Here is a 20,179-nt window from a genome sequence, read left to right as displayed (position 1 = left end):
TTAGAGTAAGAAACTAAACAGAAATATTCAGTAAAAGTTTTTTTTATGTATGAGAGAAAATAAGCTGAAAGCGGCTGTTAGCTTAACTAACACTAACAACTAGGTTCTTGGCAGCAGCAAGAAAAAAGTACAAATCAGTCACAGAACATAAAAGAAAAAGAAGAGCAAGGGTCGCAAATAAAATGGTGACACAAAATTTCAAATAGTCAAAAAAATATTTTAACTGTTTCTTAGTGTTCTTCCTTGCAATTTTATTTCATACTGGAATGATTATTTGGATAGGTTTTCATACAAACACTTTTAGAGAAAGTAGATTCACTGTAAAATAATTGCTGTGCAGGATGACATGGCTTACTATTGCCTAACACAGAGCACCCAGATGACTATGGGCCTCAGCAGACTTCATAGGGCAAATTGGGACAACATGGCATTGCACTGAATAGGTAAAGGACTAAGAGGACATTAACACTTCCAGGTTTCGCCTACGATGTTCAGCTGGGGATGCACCAATCGAGAAACAGCATGGCCCAGTTTTACAGAGTAAATAGGACCAGTCAACCGTGTCAGTGATAGTGATAGAAGAATATTCACAGACATATATTTGGTCAACAGAAATAAACAAACCAAAAACCCTCACAAATACAGGAAAGGCCACAGTTCCTTGCTGGGTTGTACAGAGCATGAAAATAAGTAACACTTTTTTTGGCCTAGATTTCTGGAAGACTGCTCATGCAAAAGCCAAGAGGCAGCTTAGGAATAGACATGTCTCCCATTAACAATGGACCTGGAAGTACTAGTTTGCATTTAGGGTAAGCCCTGAGACCACTCTGGAAACTTCATTTTTTTCTTCAGAACTATTGATTTGGCTAACAATTTCATTTTTCAACGTAATGTGTTGCAGTAGTCAGACTTGGCAATCACAAGCATGAATTAGCAGAGCCAAACAGCGTAGGAAGACAGGGTGCAGTTTCCTGTCCAGCCTCGGGCAGAAGGGGACATTTTGCACAGCTGGCATTATGCACGTTTGCAAAAGCAACATAACTTGCAGAAGGCCCCACAGGCTTTACATTTTGACACATCCCAAAGTTCACTCTAGTTGAAGTGCTTCCTTTTGCCAAAAGAAACCTTGTATAATGGTGGAAAAAATATTTTTAGAAGCACAAAAATCAGCCTAGCTGCAAACTAAAAGTCAACATCTATCACTGCAACTATATTTTCTAGAAAATAATAGAAAAAAATAAAGTAAGGAGAAATGCTGAATTGTTTGCAGATTTCCATTTTGATCATCATTATCCTCCCACTCTCTATGCAACCTCAACCTTATCAAAACAGAAAACATCACTGGCAAAGAATCTTTTATACTATGGGCATAGTTTTGTATGTCTGATACCTGGATTTACAGGCAATATTTTAGTGAGGAAAGGAGAAGTAAGTGTAATTCTAGCAAGACTGAAGACAAGGTACCCTCTTCCTTTATAAGAATACTACTGTTTGAGCCTGCTCTTCCTTCTTTCTGCCTTTGGTTCATAATCAATCTTTCATTTTATTTCCAAAAGGAAGCTGCAAAAGTTTGGTCTGAAATGTGACTAATGTTAGACAACTTTTCTGCTATGAAGGAGCATACGTTTTTCCTATAGTATTCCTCTACAGAACCTAGCATGATGCACATACCAGAGCCAATCAATACAGGATGCTTTAAAGAAAGACATAAAAACTGAAGCTAAACAATTTTTTTTTTCATCTAAATATTTTATAGGAGAAAAATGAGATTTTGGTAAAATGTCTTCTGGGTTTCAACTGAAAAAATATAACAATGGTCTCATAGGCAACAGTAAATGCAAAGGTTTTGGCTTTAGGGAAGTAAAAGTAAAGTAAAGGTAAACACAAAAGAGCAGCTGCAAGTTGTGAAGATACTTTTTCAGGGAATTGATGGAAGGAGGAAGGAAAAACTTTTGACACTGTTCCCAGACAAATCTAGGTGACATTTCTGGACTAGCCCCATATAAAACAAGCCATGCGACTAAGCAAAATTCATAGTGCAAAGTGCTCATCGGTAAAATGTCTAGATGCTGTGCCTGCAATACAATCTATGTACTTAACCTTCTTTCTCAGCCCAGATGTTCTTACGTGTTAACTTGCAATAAAGAACAGAGCCTTTTCATGCACTGAGAAGTAATTCCAGAGAGTATGTGACTTCGCTACCCCACATTCTGAAATGGAAACCGCTTAAGTAAATTACTTAACTCTATTGAAAATTTGGCTTCAGGTTTTACCATCTGAGACACAACAATTTCTGTTCACATGTGACAGTCTCAGAGTCCTTATCCAGTCTAGACACTTATACCTGACAAGGAACAGACATCTCATTTTCCATTAAGTCCTTTTCTAAGGGTTTAGGTGTTGGTTTTTGTTGTTATTATTTCAGGAGAACTTAATGTTATTTTCTGTTCTCTCCTCTGGGGACATGCCACCAGCATTGGTTACCAAGGATATGTACTGCCAAAGTATCCTCTTAAATCAAAGTCACAACATCTGCTATATTCTACATAATCAGATAGCTATGACAAGAAAATCTACCCAATTATCACTCTTAACAGCTTCTGAACTGCGTCTATTTCTGTCTGGTTCTGTACTGAGGTACAGCAACATTCATATCTCTCTGACAGAGAAGAATCACTGGAGAGAGATGGGACTGCTAGACAGATGTGCAGCCAGCACTGACATGAAGCTTCTGTTACAGTTTCCAATAATTGATTTTGCTAGTCTCCTGTAGCAGACATTTTACAGAGAAGCAATCCAAAAAAAAATAATCTCTATGGACTGCAATGAAATTAAGATCTGGCTAAAAACAACTCTAAGTAGTGGAATTATGTGACTATTACATAAATGAGAACCAACAAGAATAAGCACTACTGGAAAAAGGAACACAGCTATTTTCCCTTGATTTTTTGTTTGTTTTTGGGAGCATTTAACATTCCATAGACAATATTCAGTGCAGACACAACAACAAAGACCCACATCCTATTCTCATTCTAGCTGATTAAGAGAACAGAGAAGACATAATCATAGAATCATTAAGGTTAAAAAAGACAACTATGAGAATCTAATTCAAATATCAGTCTGTAACCCATGCCCACATGTTGTCCCTTCATCAATTGCTTAGATGCTGTTGAATTAATGTGACCCAAAACCTGTCCATTTAAACAGCTGCACCACTGCATGACAGCCTTCGTACCTTTTGCTTGCTAGTCTAGACACAGCTCCATTGTCTGAGCAGCTTGGAGCTGTGATTGAGTGGATTGAAAGCATCTCTGTCCCACTGCTCTCCTCCCTCAGCTGGTGCAGGCAGAGATAGAGTCGAGGTTCAGTGCTCTGGCAGAACAAAGGAGCTTGGCTTGGCCAAGGTAGTGGCTGAGTCTGTTTTGGATTGAGCTAATCTGCCCAAAGGCAAGGAAGTGATGGCTTCCCTGCATTATTTCTCAGTATCTCCCCTGTGCCAGAGCAGGGCTCTGCCAGAATCATGCCAGAGTGTGAGTTTAGATACCTCTGATTTTACAGGGGATATGTCAGTGGGTAAGACAACCTGCCACCAAAAGGTGATTTTGCTATGTTTACCCCTTTCTAAGGCAACAGTGAATTGCAGGGTGAGGATACAGCAAACAGACTCACAGGTTGGAAGGAACCTCAGGAGGTCATTTCACCCAGTCTTGTCCACAAAGCAGGGTTAACGTTGAATTCAGATCAGGTTTCTCAGGATTTTGAAAAAACTGGGCTGTAGAATCCACATCTGCTCTGGGTAATCTGTTCCCCCATGCAATCACCTTCATAAAACAAAACACATGAAACTATATTATATTCACTGAGAAACTCTCAGGGAGTTGACAGTCTATTCTCCCTGGTCACTACTGGCAGGACACTCAGCAGTGGCACAAAAGAAAGGTTCAGACCGAACATTAAGAAAAATGTCTTTACTGTGATAGTGGCCAAAAACTGGAACAGTTTCTGATGGAGATGGTTACTGCCCTACGGCCATCAGTGCTCAAGAGGCATTTAGGTAACACCCTCAAAAACATCTTAACTTTTGGATAGACCTGAAGCTGTCAGCAACTTGGGCTAGATGACCTAAACCGAGGAACACTACCAGAGACCATTCCCCAGCAAGATATAGCCCCATTCCATCCTTCAAACTGTACTGCTGAGCCAGTTCATTACACAGCATAGCATGAAGCTGTTTACCTCACAGCTGGACAATTTGTCAGAAATTTCTCAGAAATTCCAGACACTCCCTGGGGCCTTGCAAGCCTGATGATCTGCCCAGCACACAGTGGCTGCTGCTGCCAGCACCACTGGAGCGATGGCTTCCTGCAACTCCCTGGCATCAATGATCTGAACCTATAATCATCTTTTTGCCCTCATTTTAAACGCAAGTTATCATCTGTAGGCCACGTGCATATTTCTGTGTAGAGATTTACAGCGTGTTCAAGAAGTGAGCCAATGGACAGGGTTGCTGGTAATGCCCTCTCAAAACAACTGCTGAGGCTAAGAACTGCTCTCACTGTTAGTAATGTAACCAATTGAAGTTCGAAACATTTTTCTGGAATATCAAAGAAAAGAAAACAAAAATTCATTTTTACAGAAACCAATGCATGAAGCCTGTCTCAGCTTTAGTCTCGGAACTCCTTTTATTTCCCCACATAGAATGGGGTACGGAAGACCGTACAATGCTTTCTTTGCTGCCTTTTAGCACACTTTTCTCCTACACTTCTTCTAATATTTTGACTACATTGTCTTCCATAGTATTACATTTTTCTTTCTCTCAGGGGTGGCTGATCTTTCTGAATGTAATATCATTTACTCTTCAACAGTACCCTCAGTTGCTTACAGGGGTGACTTTGATGCCTCGGACCTTTTCTTCATAGGCTCACCTTTCATTCTGCTTTTATTTAAAGCTGTTCAATCAACAGACGTCCAGACCTCTGTTACTAAAAGCTTAAAGCTTTAATGGCTTCATTTTGTGTATTTGAATGTCTCATTCTCTCCGGAAAAGAGAATTTGTCAAATGAGCAGACATTGCCTAGAATAGATGTAAGGGACCTTAATACATGCATAGCATGTCTTTATACAAATATGTGACTATGCTTGGTATCAGACACAGTAGTATTAGTTTATATCCAGGTGGCTAACAGCTGGAAAGTCTAAGACCATAGTGAAGATAAGCTCCAGGTCTGTCTGAAATCATAAACAAAGACATGTATATATGCACATTTCATGGGGCCCTGCCACTGCCTTACTGCCCTACTCATCAGTAGAAGGTTATACATGGAAACAGAGGGCTTTCTGTGCATTTCTGCTGTCATCCACTCCAACTAGTGTGACCTCTGTATCCAATTCTGAATGAGAACACATTCTGCAGCTAAATGAGGACTGTACATTGTCACATTGTAAAAGATACAACTCCATTTTTATTATGTGCCACACTCTACAACTTAATGGTTACTAGTAAAACAGAAAATAGAATTCAAACATATTTTTGTGCAGCAAACTTGGGTTTTGATAGTGATTTTGTTTGTTTGTTTTTAATGTAGTTTGCAAGTGCTGAACACTTCAAAGAATAATTCTGATTCTTCTTGCACATATTTCTATATTTCCTTTCAATGTTTAAATTAAATGCTTACAAAAATTAGAGGTCTTTATTCAAGCGTTGATTTAGAGTAAAATGTATAAAAATTGAAGATAATGAAAACAGAAAGAATCCTGTGCATGGGAACTGGAATCCAAGAATACATAGCACACAACTACTACACAAAACTCTAAGCTGTGGCATGCTGTGATTCCCGGTACAGTTAGATTCTTGAATTGTTCCACCTGCCAGAAGAAGTGGAGAATGCCTTCATTCAGCACAGGTGGCAGCCCTGCAGGCAAGGCAAACTCAGGGCAAGGGGAGTACATTCAGGCTAAGTAGAGAAACAGTGCCTGTCCTCTGTTTCATGGTTAAGTGTTGCAACTGTATTTTACCGGTAACCTTTTCTTACCAGTAAGCTGCCCAGTAAGTAGACACACACGCACACACACCCCTTCCTGACAGAGCTTGTGACAGTCTAGGTGCTGTCCATGCAATTGGCAATTTGGCAAGCTCAGAAGTCACAGCAGAATAGACATCACTCTGCTCAGCGTCCCAGCCCCAGCAGGGCAAGGGAGGTAGGGATCTCACTGCTTTGAGAGAAGCAGGTCTCAGAACTCATAACTTCTTTAGAGACAGATTCTTTGAGCTATTTCTGTGATTATCACACCACTTTCAGATCACAGCTTTAAACTCCAATGCTCCTAGTTCACCTAAATCTCACCTATTAATCTAAAAATAAGCTCTCAGGGCTAATATTGATTATGTGTTTCATAACACAGACAACACATTTCTTGATATTTAATAATAGAATCCCAGAAATAATATGCAGAAAAGACAATAAATTTCCACAAAGAAATCTTCATTCATCCAGTCTTTCCACCGTATCTACAAATGAAAATGTCTAATGATTTTAAAAGCACCAGAGCACTCTTTGAATTCAAGGGGATGTATATATTTGAATATGCTTATGATAAATAAATATATACCCTGAATGCACAAATGATAACTATTACCAAAAAGTCATCTAGTAGTGCCAATTTTTAACCCATTCTCCACTAGCTTAAACAGGGAGAGCTGAGAAAATGCTAGTGGCATATCACGTCTTTTTCTCATTAGGTATTTATGTTTATGATCACAGTTCACTTAGATCTCCCCTCCCCACCAACCTAAAAAGATACAATTCTGAGTACACGTGATCTCTAAATGTAGCTATATACCTTGTTATCACTGTTTACCTTCTCTTTTGGCAGGCAGGTCTGGCTCTACAGCTTATTCTCTGCTGTGGGACCACACCAGCAGTGGCAGAGGTCCATTCAAGGACTGTGCCGGTCTGAGCAGCAGAAAGATCCAGAGGGCACAAGAACTGAGTGCCGCATTGTTCTGCTGAGTCTAAGCTGTCTCTCCAAAAGTCATCAACTGAAGATCTGGGGCAATTGCTTAAAGAAAAAAACGTCCACATATATCCTTCCAGTAGTCATGTCTGGCCTTCTGAATCCATATTCAAACCAGAAGGGTTTTAAGTCTGCAGCTCACCTATTCTTTATAAATAAATGTACATGATCACATTCACAGCCCACGTACACTTCTACCCCTCATAAAGTTGGATGAGGAGTGAACTCACAGCATAATAGCACATTGTGTAAAAAAGTAGTTAATTCAGTTTTAAATCCAATAATTCCACTGGCTGACTCAAGTTCCCATATTTTGAGAAACAGTGATTAAATTATTTCTTGCTCACATTCCTCATGTCTGTCTTGATTGTATAAGATCTCTGTGACCCTGTCCTTTTTTACAAGCTTCCAAGCCAAAAGGTGTGAAGTTTTACCTTGTTCAGAACACATGCTCTGCTTCTGGCCAAACTCATAGCAACAAAGTGACATGAGTTATGGAAAGAGCAATGTTAACATGATTAAAAGCTAAACCAGAATAGTTGACACACCCTAAATTTTGCGTTCTCCTACCCTCTAGGGTAGGGTCTTGAAATATTGAAATAAATTTTACACTGAGGCCTTGCATACCATCTAGCAAAGAGCTAGGCTGCCTGCAGGCCTTTCAGGCAAACTTTCCAAGGCAGACAGAGCAGCTCCAATTCTAAAAGTTCTGTGCTCTCAGAAGGGCTTATTATATTAACCTCAGCACAGCACCTCCAGAACAGAGCTGGCTTAGGGCAAAGCAGCACACAAATTGCTGAAAATGTTGGGTACGTAGGTTGCACTGCACGTAAGGCAGATGACAGAAGAAATATCCCTCATGTGAAGAGTGAAACAGTATGCAGGGGAAAGTCCATCCTGTTTATACAGTATTCAGGCTAAAGAAAGCCAGTAGAGCCGCATGCGACTCTAAAAGGTGAATTCCCAGATAAAGGCTCTGTGACAGAAGTTTTAATGTTATTTGTTTTCCTAAATAAAAATTCTGAAGAAGAAAAAGGTTTTATTTGATATATCATATTTTTTCTGTATTTTTTTTTCAAGGAATGATAATAATTCATTATTTTCTGTGAGGAAAAATGTTCTTCAGTAAACAAAACCGTGTTACTAGGAGATGTAAATAAGAAGAGCTAAAGCTTTGGCATTGAGAATCATAGAATCATTAAGGTTGGGAATGTCCACTGAGATCCATCTAGTCCAACTGCCAACTCATCCCCACCATGTCCCCAAGTCCCACATCAACACATTTCTTCAACACCTCCAGGGATGGTGATTCCACCACCTCCCTGGGCAGCCTGTTCCAATGCCCAACCACTCTTTCTGAGAAGAAGTTTTTCCTAATATCCAACCTGAACCTCCTTTTGTACCACTTGAGGCCATTCTTTCTCATCCTACCGCTGTTACCTAGCAGAAGAAGCCAACCCCCACCTCTCCACAACCTTCTCTCAGGGAATTGTAGAGGGCAACAAGGTCTCTCCTGAGCCTCCTGTTTCTGGAAAGGAGTTTGTGATATACATTCAGTTAGTCAGATAACCCAAGAAACTCAGAAAGCTTTCCTTCATTGTTTGCAGAACTGTCTACTAAGCATTTATAAGTGTATACAGCACTGTATGCCTAGGCACTAACGAACAATTACACACGGAATTCTTCTATATTAAAGATAATACAACACTATGGATGTTGTGATAACATACTGGCAATTATGTTTCAGTGGTAAAGAACATCATCAGTTCATTTCTGTGTACTTCCTGACTTCAGGTTAGGTCTCACTTTCTCTTAGGCTATATGTGCTTCTGCTACTATAACCATTGTTAGCTGGCTATCCTAATAGAATAGAACATAATGGATAAAGGGTAAGGAACAGTAAAAACTGTATCAGAATTCTAGGAAGGAATGTCTTGAATTCCACTATTATGGTTTACAGAAACATAAGAATTCTTTTAAGAGAGATCTTATTTCATTAATACAGTATAATCAATTTGTGATTTCTGTAATTTTTTAGGAATCTGTTGTAATATTCATATAGCATTAGTTCTTACATTTAAGCTGCTGTTAACTCTTTATTCTATTACAAACAACTAATTCTAGGATATTCTACTTTGCTGTGAAGTAGCCAAGTTGACTGTTTTTCTGTTGTTGTTTTTGTTGTCCTTGTTTTTTTCTTCAAAGACATGATTGTATGCATGTTTCCAATATGAATGAGATCCTTCTTAAACTTAGAGAAATGCAGCTGGAAACAGAATTTAGCTTACTGCTTATATACTTAAACTGCCTTAGTATTGTATAATAATAATATAGTATAATAATGAGTGCCTTGCAAAACAGATAATTTCACCAAGAAAAATATTTTGCTATAATTTTTGAATTTGTGGCATCATTGCAAATATTCATATTTAATACATAACTATTTCATCTGCTGTCAAAATAGTTACTTCTAAATTCCTTAATATAAATAATAAAATTATATTACTAATTATAATTCTCTATATATTATAATTAAAATTTATTTTAAATCTTATCTTCCATTTAAAAATATTATTTACTTTTTTATAAGCTCAAACACATGGTCCTTATTTAACAGCACTACTATTATGATAACTGACTTTCTTGTTTCTTTTACAAAGACTCCTCACCTCCCCCCTAAACAAACAAACAAAACACAACAATAAAAACACCCATGAAACACAGAAGAATATTCAAATTCAGAGCAATAGCTGAACAATATTGAAGTGGACAGGTAGGACTTATGCATGCTTACTTTATCTCCTAAGTGCTCAAGAGGGAACTTCACAGTTCAGTCTGAAAGATAGTCTCTTAAGAAGAGAATTGACAAATAATTCTTTTTTTGTAGATGCATTATGTACTACCAGCTTCTGAGAAAATCCACAGGGCCATGTGGAAATGGAATGGTAAAATATATATCAAGAATTGTCTCAGCCTACAGTAGAGCAGAAACATTTCCTGTTCAACAACATCATTCTGACACAAAACCCATTCCCTCCTCTGTCGTGAACCCTGGCACTACTGATAGTATTCCCACTTCTTATCTCTAGAGAAAGTCATCAGGTCACTCAGTTCAGGCCTGGTGTCAGACTACACTTTTCTTTTCCGATAACAGGAAATAGTACTTCTAATCTCCTTTCTCCAGAGGTAAGTAAAGACCAGTTCTATAGCACTGGCAAGTCAGATCTATAACTCCGTCAAAGAGTACTGCATAGGAGAGGTGGCTTGAGGGCTGCAAGGACTATTTCAAACCCTTTCCAGGTTCGATTTTTTCTGAAATTACAGCCTACCACATTTGGTGGAAGACAGGAAGAGTAATGGTGTGCAGCAGTATCAAATGCTTTGTCTTGATACTGACATACAAATAGATGCCAGTCCCACTTCTTACTGCCTGCAAGAAGCCTAGGAGTTCTTCCTCCAAGGAGAACCACACATACATCTCCTCTTTGAAGCTGAACGTCACACCCCAGCTAACATAGCTATTAAGTTGTTGGCAAGAAAAGAAGTGTCTCAAAAGTGCAAAATCAAAGCAAAAATATCAAAGTAAAAGGAAGTGATTTCTGCAAGTTTTCAAAAAAAGAAATGTATCTTGGTATGCTGCCATCAATGCCTTGCACTTAGAAGAGATTATACAAAGTTCAGTATCTTTCACAATTATGATTTGAAGAACCTGACCTGTTAATGTTATTGCATTTTGAAGTAATGTAAAAATCATTTTCCTAGTGAGTAAGCTGCTAATGACCTATGTCTAGATATTAGTAAGACTTTGAAGCAGGGCAAAGTTTAGAAGCAAAAAGCTCCATCCAGGCATCAAGTCAGAGGATTGCAAGAGAGAAGGTATCAGCTCTTGGATACCACTTTCCACTCAGAAAGTGGGTGTTTCATCCAATTCTGAACACCGCCCTCTCACTCTGTTTAAGAGGCTGAGTACTTGAGAAGACAGACATGTTATGTTGGAAAAGAACTCTGAGAAAAGCTCTCAGAAGAAGTATAGACAAATATATTTATTTAAAAATAATTTAAGCTTTTTAAATACAGTTTAGAGTTGATACTTATTTTTAAACCGGCTGTACAGGTTAAAGACCAAGTAAAATATTATTTTTTGTCCTACCAAATAGTTATTCTAAGGTTTATTTCTCAGTGTGTAAATAGATTTCATAATTTCTCACATTAGCAATATCAAGAAACAATCAAGAACAAAATAGATTGTATCTGTTTCTGTATCTACTTCTACTGTTTTCCTGTAGGCAGGTTAATTTTTTAATTGGGGGGGGAAACAAAAGGTTATCCTTATTACTGTATTTTGGCTTTAATTTCATTAGCTTAATTTTAATTGTTTGCATCTTGTGAAAAAAACTACACCATAACATTCCTTTTTTTTTTTTTCCATAGCCCCTTCAACAGTTTTATGTATCATATAAATTTCATATTTCATATCCTTTGTTCAGTCTTCCAGTTTCTGTTGTTCTATTCCTGCTGTATGGTGTTTTCAGAATTCATGGCATAGGTCATGATCTCGATGAGCTTTTGCTGTTTAAGAAGTTAATTATTAATTTACAGGAATGTTCTTAAAAAATCTTTTCAGCAAACATCTTAGGTATTCTTGAAGCACATTAGATGAGATTCCAATACAAATGTTTTCCCTGTGGTATTGTTTTCTTAGTTGCAAAAGCATTCTTATAGAAAAAAATATGCTTTGTAAAGAAAATATACAGATTATTTTCGTAGCTGACATGAAGTTCTGATTGTTGCCACTCTTATTTCAGAATGGCTCTTGACTTCAGCTATGCTTCTAGTAATAAGTTACTGATATGAAGACGGATACCTGTCAGACTTTGCTTCCTGAGGCAGTAGCAGGAAAAAAAGAACAGTAAATGAAGACACTGAAGTAACTGCTATTCATTGTTGTTCTTAATAGCAAACTCAAGACTTGTCACAAATTGCACAAATACACAGATTTGGAGTGACAGATATCTGGACTCAAATTTCAAGTTGGTGTCAGATTTGCTGAGAACTTGAATCTCTCAGTACTCCAGCTTTCTCTTCAGTAAAATGGATCTAGTAGTTCATGCCTATTTTTGAAGACTATCTGAAATCATAGGGGGAAAATAAATCTGATTTTAAACTTAACTTGCAACACCTACATACAAAAATACTATTCCTTTTCTGAAATTCTCATTTTCTTTACAGAGAAGGCTCTATAATGCAAACTAATGCTGTATTCAGAAGTTCTTCATAAGAACTTGGACAAAAAGTAAACTTAAAAGGAGCCCTGCTAACAACTCTACGACAAATATTGCAATACGGTAGTACAACAGTCTTTTTTTTTTTTTGGAAACCCTCTTTCACCACTCTTTGCAAAATAAATCACCTCTAGAGTCCATAGCAGTCATAACTGAGGTTCTTTCTATTGCTTGACGTTATATAAACCATTGAGTGGTTTGAGTTGTGCAGAGACATACAAAAAAAGGTTGTTTTGTGTCAACCGTGGAGTTACTGAAATATAAATGTCTAAACTGGGGCTGTAAGAAAGAAGGGGATAGACTCTTGAGAAGGGTCTGTTGTGACAGGACAAAGGGAAATGGTTTCAAACTAAAAGAGAGGAGATTCAGATTGGATATAAGGAAGAAGTTTTTTATTGTAAGGTGAGGCACTGGCACAGGTTGCCCAGAGAAGTGGTGGAAGCCCCATCCTTGCAGACATTCAAGATCAGACTGGATGAGGCTCTGAGCAATCTGATCTAGCTGTAGGTGTCTCTGTACATTGCAGACGGGTTGGACTAGATGGCCATTAAGGGCCCCTTCCAACTCAAATGATTCTATGATAATCTTTCATGTCTGAAGTTAGTAAAGATAGAGAATTAGGTAACTTCAGTCACATTACTTATTCTAATGATGCCTTTTTTGCCCACTAACAGTAACTGATGGAACAGATTGAGTCCAGTAAGCTGCTATACCGAAATCCTGTTTTGTTCAGTCTAGTTTAGAAGTTTAGCAGTAAAGCCTTCTGATCACCCTCTGAAACATATGGGCCAAAAGTTATTACCTTGCAAAAAAAGCTGGCAAAAAAAACCCCAAAAGCCCACAAGCCAGGCCTCTGATATACAAACTATGATAGGCCCTTAGTGACTAGAAATTATTTTCAACTGTTAAAAAGTGTTTCTGTTTTTAAGCTGTACTGAACAGTAGTCTTCAAAGCTGTGCATCTTATATACTTACACAAAGATATAAATAAATCTGAAGGGACTTCTTTGTTAGGGCAGCTGTGGGAAAATGTTGCATCATGCTCAGAAGAGAAAGGTCACAATGAAAATTCAGAAGAACTACACATGAACTTCCAGTCAAGTGCATGTCTATTCATGCTCATTAGTACTACTTCCTACTTCTTATTAAGGTAGAAAAACTACTCACTAGATCTGAAGATTTTTGTTCAATTTTGAGATTAAAAACAACTTAAAAAGAAATTTGTCAAAGTACAATGACAGTCTTTTGGAGAAGATAGAGAAATGATACGAAATCAAATCATTCTTGCCAAATATATGCTACTTCATATAAATGGGATACGTTAACACAGAAATCATCCAGTGTTAAAAACATTCCTTCAATTATGATTTACTTTTCCGTGGAGTCATCATCAACCTTTGTTTCTGTACAGGTCTTCTCTGCAAATGAACATATTTTCAAACAATTTTTGTCAAGTGATCAATCCCCACAGCCACTCATACTGGAAAGGACACTGATTTGCACATCCGCCACCTCTGGGTGGCTGAGGCAAGTGTAACACAAGATCTATGGGAGAGCTTAAGGAAGCTGGAGACTATGTGGGATGTCACAAGACACAGAATCATAGAATTGCTGAGGTAAGAAGGCCTTCAGGATCATCAAGAACAACCGCAACCTAACCATACCACCTTAACTCGAACAACCCTCCGCTAAATCATGTCGCTGAGCACTACATCCAAACAGTTTTTAAACACATCCGGGGATGGTGACTCAACCACCTCCCTGGGGAGCCTATTCCAGTGCTTAACAACCCTTTCTGCAAAGAAGTTTTTCCTGACATCCAACCTAAACTTATCCTGGTACAACTTGAGGCCATTTCCCCTTGTCCTGTCACCTGTCACCAGTGAGAAGAGACCAGCCCCGCTCCCACTGTAAGCACCTTTCAGATATTGAAAGAGAGCAATAAGGTCTCCCCTCAGCCTCCTCTTCCTCAGACTAAACAGCTCCAGCTCCTTCAGTTGCTCCTCGTTAGAGCACATTCTCCAAGCCCTTCACAAGTCTTGTCGCCCTTCTTTGGACCTGCTCCAGCACCTCAATGTCCTTTCTGTATTGAGGTGCCCAAAACTGAACACACTACTTGAGGTGAGGCTTCACCAGTGCCAAGCACTGGGGAAGGATCTCAAATTGCAGAAGACACCTTTTCCTAGGCACACCATACCAGCCACAGGTAAGTTGCACATACACAGTCTCCATGAACTGAGATAAAATATAGGATGATCTTGAAAACATCTCTTTCCTACTACATAAAACATCATACTGGTGTATTCAGTGGCAATATCTTGTTGCTGGCTTGACACTGTCAAACCATTACGGTTTTCCAAAGCAACAGGTATAGACCCACCACACTTCAATTTACTGAAATTTATCTCATATTACCATTTCTTTGTTTGCTCTTTTTATTGTCTCTGTGATGCATTTCACCTTCAGTTCCAGTGCCTGACGTGTTATCACTTACCTTGGTACTAAGGTAGCTTTAGCCAGCTAGGTCCAAGGCCTTGACAACACCAACTTCTACACGGATCTAATACTTCCCAAAACTCCTCAGAGGCTACGAAATAGCCTGCCTGGTGGCTAAAACATAAACTATACCTGTCAGTGTTCTCCTACCACAGACTGACACCTCACACTGATGACCAATTGAAAGGCAGAGAAAAAGCTGACTTATGGAGGAGAGAAATAAAAATCAATACCTTGCACAGCAGTCATAGGAGCTAACAGAAGGCCTGTGCCCATGTCCAGAAAGCTCTGTAGGAAACCAAGCATGAAGAGAAACATACAACTGACTGTATGTGCAGGGAAGTTAATCTTTAAGGGGTTACACAGTTTTCACTTGTCTATTATTTCCTTTTTTCTCTAAACATTCATGAGTTTGCAAACAGTTGAAGAAGGATCTCATGTTAGCAACTATGTGATAAAATAGCTGACAGAATTCAGTAAACACCTGGAATGAGCAATCCTGACTGGAGCTAGCTCATTTGTTACCATGTGTGAGAATCATAATGGTCTCTATGACTCTAAGAAAGGGGTCTTAGCCTCACTGTGGAAACAAACAGCAAAGTGCTCATTTGTGGCCAGAAGGACAATAGGACATCAGCAAATAAGTACAAAACAAAACAGGGATCATTATATCACAGCATATATAACTAATGTGTTCAAATTCAGAATGATCTTATCTGCATTTCAAAAATGTGCTATTACTAGAAAAAGAAAAATCAGCAGTGATAACAACAGCACCTTTGTGTAGATACTGCAGACAGGAAAAGGAATGACGGAAGGGATACAACAGAAACCTGCAAAAGGAAAAAGCAGCATTCAGTGGGCGAACAGCAAGTGACTACTCACTGCTCCTGATAACAGAAGTGCTAAGGGTCACCAGATGAAAAAGATCAGGCTTAAAGCAAACAGAACTAAGTATTCTTTTAATGCAGAGCATAACCAGGCAGCTCGGTTACCTCAGAACTTTCTAGAATGTTGCAAATGAGTTCAGCGAGGGATTAGGCAAACTAATGAAACAGAAGTCCATTACGAATGGTGAAAGACAAAAACGCAGATGTGAACACTGGCTCGGGAGGAAAGCCCTTATGGCACAGTTTGCTGGAAATTGCACGCTAGATTTATTGTGAAGGAGCAGTCAAAATTACCGCAAACAAACACTCTGTTTAAACTTGCAGCAATCCACGAGGATAATGTCTGGAAGTGTGTGATATTCTCCATTTAAATTCTAAAGCGCACAACTGGTCTCATAATTAAATTGCATTGCTTTTGCTCTGCAACTGAAATAAACAGCAGGGGATTTTAAAACATCATCAGGATTGTGATTCCTGCAGAGTGAAGGTGAGACAATTTGAAGAGGAGTTAGGAGGAAATGCTGGATTATAACTGAAACCTTTCCTTTTATGGTTCATTTAAGTTTCGCACAAGACCCAGTTTCTATAAAAATTCATTCAGATCCCAGTAGCCATGCTCTTTTGTGAATCAAGAGAACTTTGTCTTCCCTTTCTTGCCTCTGTTGCTGATTTACTAACACCTTGACATCTTTTTTGCTTTAATTATCTCACCTACAAAACTGAGATTGTAAAACATTTCTCAAAAACAGCCACTTCACTGAGATCTATGAATTAAATGTACATTTATTGATCATTAGCCTCCAAAATTAACCTGATGTAGCAGCCCTATTCAGAGACAAAGGTGGACTAATTTGAGTAATCTGAGAGATTAACTCAGAAACAATGCTTCCTCATTAGAATGATTGTAAAAAGTGTCTTTCATGGAAGTCTCTGTGCACTGCCAGTACCTTCATTCATTTTGCTGATGAGCCCCTTTGTCAAGATTTCCACAAGAATTTTTTCTAAGCTTTTACTGAAGTTTTGCTCAACACAAATATGCTCTTCCCCCAAGAAAAGGGAAGATGGTGGAAGGAGGAGACTGTCAGGACTGTCCCAGGTGGGATACTGGTCATACTCACACCTCATTTCCAACAGATATCTGTTTGCCCCTAGTATTACGTGCTTGAGTACTACAGAAACAAAGATGTGTTTGTTCAAGTAAAACCTTGATAATATATCAGTGTCAAGGCCTAAGTTTCTGTCAAAACATTCTTTTTGTCTTCCACCAAGATGCTAGCCAATCCAAGGAAAGCTTTGTTAAATGCTAGGTATAATACCTTAAGTCTATTCTGTATGCAGCAATACATCCTGGAAAGTTTTTATTTTGCCTAGTAAAGTTTGCACTTTTATCAATCTAGATTATAATAATATTCAGTAGTTCCAAATTAAATTCAATAGTGCGAGATATCAGTTAAGTATTGGTAGAGGAGGTGGCTTTCTGATAAAGGCCTGACATTACAACAGGCCCCTCTAGATGTTTCTATATGACTGTTTTTTGTATATGTAAATCAGAAGGTTAATATTGCCTTTACATATTCCCGGACAGTATGACTTAGCTTTTTAAGAGATAGCTTTTACCTGTTCTCTGACAATCATAATTATCTAGGTCATGAAACTGAAATGTGTTGGGGCCTGTTGCAGGGTGTTTTCAGTTCAGAATATTCACTTCTTGATCATTTGTTTATCCTCAGATCCCTTGTGATGTGTGTACTTTTAGCCCGCAGGACACTGGGAGAATCATGTTACAGCAAAACAAACATATTACAAAACTGAATCAAGTTATGGTCACATATCACGTAGAGGCACTTTGCTTGAACTTTCACAAAAATGGAAATACAGTAAGAGATTTGTAGTTTGAAAAATGCAGCATACTAAGATTGTTTTATGTATCCTTAATAATAACAGTAGGAAAAAATATCACATCGAAGTCCTGGCATACAGATCTATCAAGCTTACTACTTTTTAGATACAAGAATATACCAGTATAAAGCAGTCAAACTGATATCATTCAAATTTGATTAAAACACGTGCTTATATTTCACAAGCTGTACCATTCTTCATTTGTCTCACAAGTAGAAAATATGAACAGTTATTACGCTAAATCAGAACAATACATGTGTGCAGCCAACAATGCTAACAAATTACGCGCTTGGATGTAGCATGCTGAGAAATGAAAATATACAGCAGAGTTGATATGAACAGTAGATTCAAACTGATGATACACCTCAGAAACTATGTACGTGGAATAAACATTTTAGATTGCCCTCAACATAAAACACATTTACTTTAAGTTGAAGGCCAAAGATGAATTCAGCTTTCACTATGTTTAGCCTTGTGTAAGACATTCTCATAAGAGTTCATCCCAACATGATAACAGCTCTTTTGAAACTGGTGGTATTTTGGAAAGCATTAGAAAGAGTAAAAAAAAAAAAAAAAAAAAAAAAAAGTGGAAGAAAAGAAGCTAAGCTACAACAGAGAGCACACAACCACCATAAAAATTTTGTGCAGGGGCTCTGTTGCCCGAATCTAAACTGAACCTTCAAATCAAACTTATTGTCATAGAGAGTTTAGTGGTATTGAATTAGTAGTATTAGCTTTTTAAAAAAATATTGCTTGCTATGTCCACTTTGGATTTCAGTGTGGAGCCTTCTTAAATCATGATGAAAGAACACGCTGCTGTGACTCACTTTGGTATAATTTTATTAAGCTGGCCTGAACAGAAGGATGATGGAAGATGAGAGCTGTCTTCCTAATCTGCTTTGCTATTTCTTGTTTGGTTATATATGTACACTTTGGTAAACAGAATCCTTCCCTCTATAAACTCAGATTAAAAACATAAATGCATTATAAGAAAAAAATCATAAACACCTATGGCTAACATAAGGGTCTGCTTTTAGATTTCTAATGTTTCACAACTGAGTTAGTTTAAACGTGATTTATTTCTTAATCCCAGCAGGCCACAGTTTTCTCCTATTTTTACTACAAGAGATATTAGGGAATTTACACTTGAGTCTTTGATCATCCTCACCAAATGCTGATTTTGAGAATGATCTTTGAGAAATCATCCTGAGATTTATGATTGAAACATATATTAGTCTAAAAGCATAATTTCATTGTTAACGAGCGTAATTATTTGATTTATCCTAGATTTTAATCTCATTTGCTTAGATGAAACTCTTTTTAGTATTCTCATTATCACATTCTTTGTCTCTCCTAATAATCTTCCAAATTTTTGTCACAAATATGCTGTTCATGAAAAAAGCATATAAAAAAGTAAACAAATAGAAGTAGAAATGGCACTGCCTGCAGATGTACACGTTCGTGTAAGATGTGCAAGTAACATTGCATGGAAAGTAGCAATGCTGGCAATACACGCATCCCACATAAAAGTCAATGGACTGAAACACTTTGAACGTGTTCAACTAGTAATAATTTACAGAGATAAATAAGCAATACGCATAAGGAAAAGTAGAAGACAATGAAGGAAAGTCTGCCTGATTTTCAGGACTGACATTGTTTTCAGTGAAAAAGTGACATTTTCCAGGACAAAGATGATCCAAATTCACTAGATTTGTATTGGCTATCCATAATCTAGATAAACATATTATTTTGGGTGCAATAAGGAAGAACACAAACCAAGAAAACATAACAGAATCTATTTCTGTTGGAACAAAGCTTTTCTGCTAGGTTCGCTATAGAATATGTAAATCTATTTCCCTAGCAATCAGTATGAAAAGAAATTTGAGTAAATTTTTCTGGTTGGCTATTGGGGATCTGTCAGTGCAACTCAGAGCCAAAACACAGATGCTTGAGAAAAATGTATAAATCTCACCAAGCTAAATTCACTGAAAATACTCAGATTTGAAAACGTAGTGTTGAGTATTTATGAGATGGTAAATATTACAACTGTGTTTCTATGTCATTCCAAAATGCAACTGCTTAAATCCCACAAATACTATGCTTTAATATTAGACCTATAAGTTCCAGAAGGGAACACCAGAATTACACCTGCATGCTTCATTAAGACAATCTCAAATTCTAACAACTTCACTGCGGTTGACACCATTTTTTTCAGTTGTTTGATTGTTCAACTGTTTAACTGTTTACTTTCAGACTGCATATATACTATTTTAAAAAGAAATGACAGGTCTCAGGGGAATCTGGAGGAAAAAGAGAAATTAGCTCATTATATTGGATGCAACTGACTCTATTCAGAGATAGGGGTCTCCAGGCTCCAAAGGACAAAAAAAAAGAAAGCAGGTACAGCACACTGATAGCAATTGGGAACTGTGAGAGAAGAGTTGTGAAGCATCCGAGGCTTCTGAATGTAGAACAAAAAACCAAACTGTTTTTAGACACTATGGAGATGCAAGACTCCAGAGAATGCTCAGTATTCCATCTCACCATCAAGCCAACAACAGAGCCTGAAAGTGAGGAATTCTCCACTTAGCAGGAATG

At 37.9% G+C, this 20,179-nt stretch overlaps 2 long non-coding RNA genes across 3 annotated transcripts in view; both read right to left on the bottom strand.

Moving 5' to 3' along the window:
* Positions 1-20,179, bottom strand: part of LOC101747535 — a 75,973-nt gene that overhangs the window by 20,538 nt on the left and 35,256 nt on the right. For both annotated transcript variants that reach the window (XR_005857457.2, XR_005857456.2), the window contains exon 3: positions 3,670-3,821. This is a non-coding gene — a long non-coding RNA (uncharacterized LOC101747535). The remainder of the gene's footprint in view (positions 1-3,669; positions 3,822-20,179) is intronic.
* On the bottom strand, positions 11,942-15,307 carry LOC121109593. Its single transcript, XR_005857458.1, has 2 exons — positions 15,026-15,307; positions 11,942-12,142 (listed from the first exon to the last, which is right to left on the bottom strand). It is a non-coding gene; the product is annotated as an uncharacterized LOC121109593 (long non-coding RNA).

Source organism: Gallus gallus, chromosome 2 (genome assembly GCF_016699485.2).
Source record: "Gallus gallus isolate bGalGal1 chromosome 2, bGalGal1.mat.broiler.GRCg7b, whole genome shotgun sequence".
Taxonomy (NCBI): domain Eukaryota; kingdom Metazoa; phylum Chordata; class Aves; order Galliformes; family Phasianidae; genus Gallus; species Gallus gallus.
The sequence above is the reverse complement of the archived record's forward strand: the minus strand, read 5'-3'. Positions and strand labels throughout refer to the sequence as shown.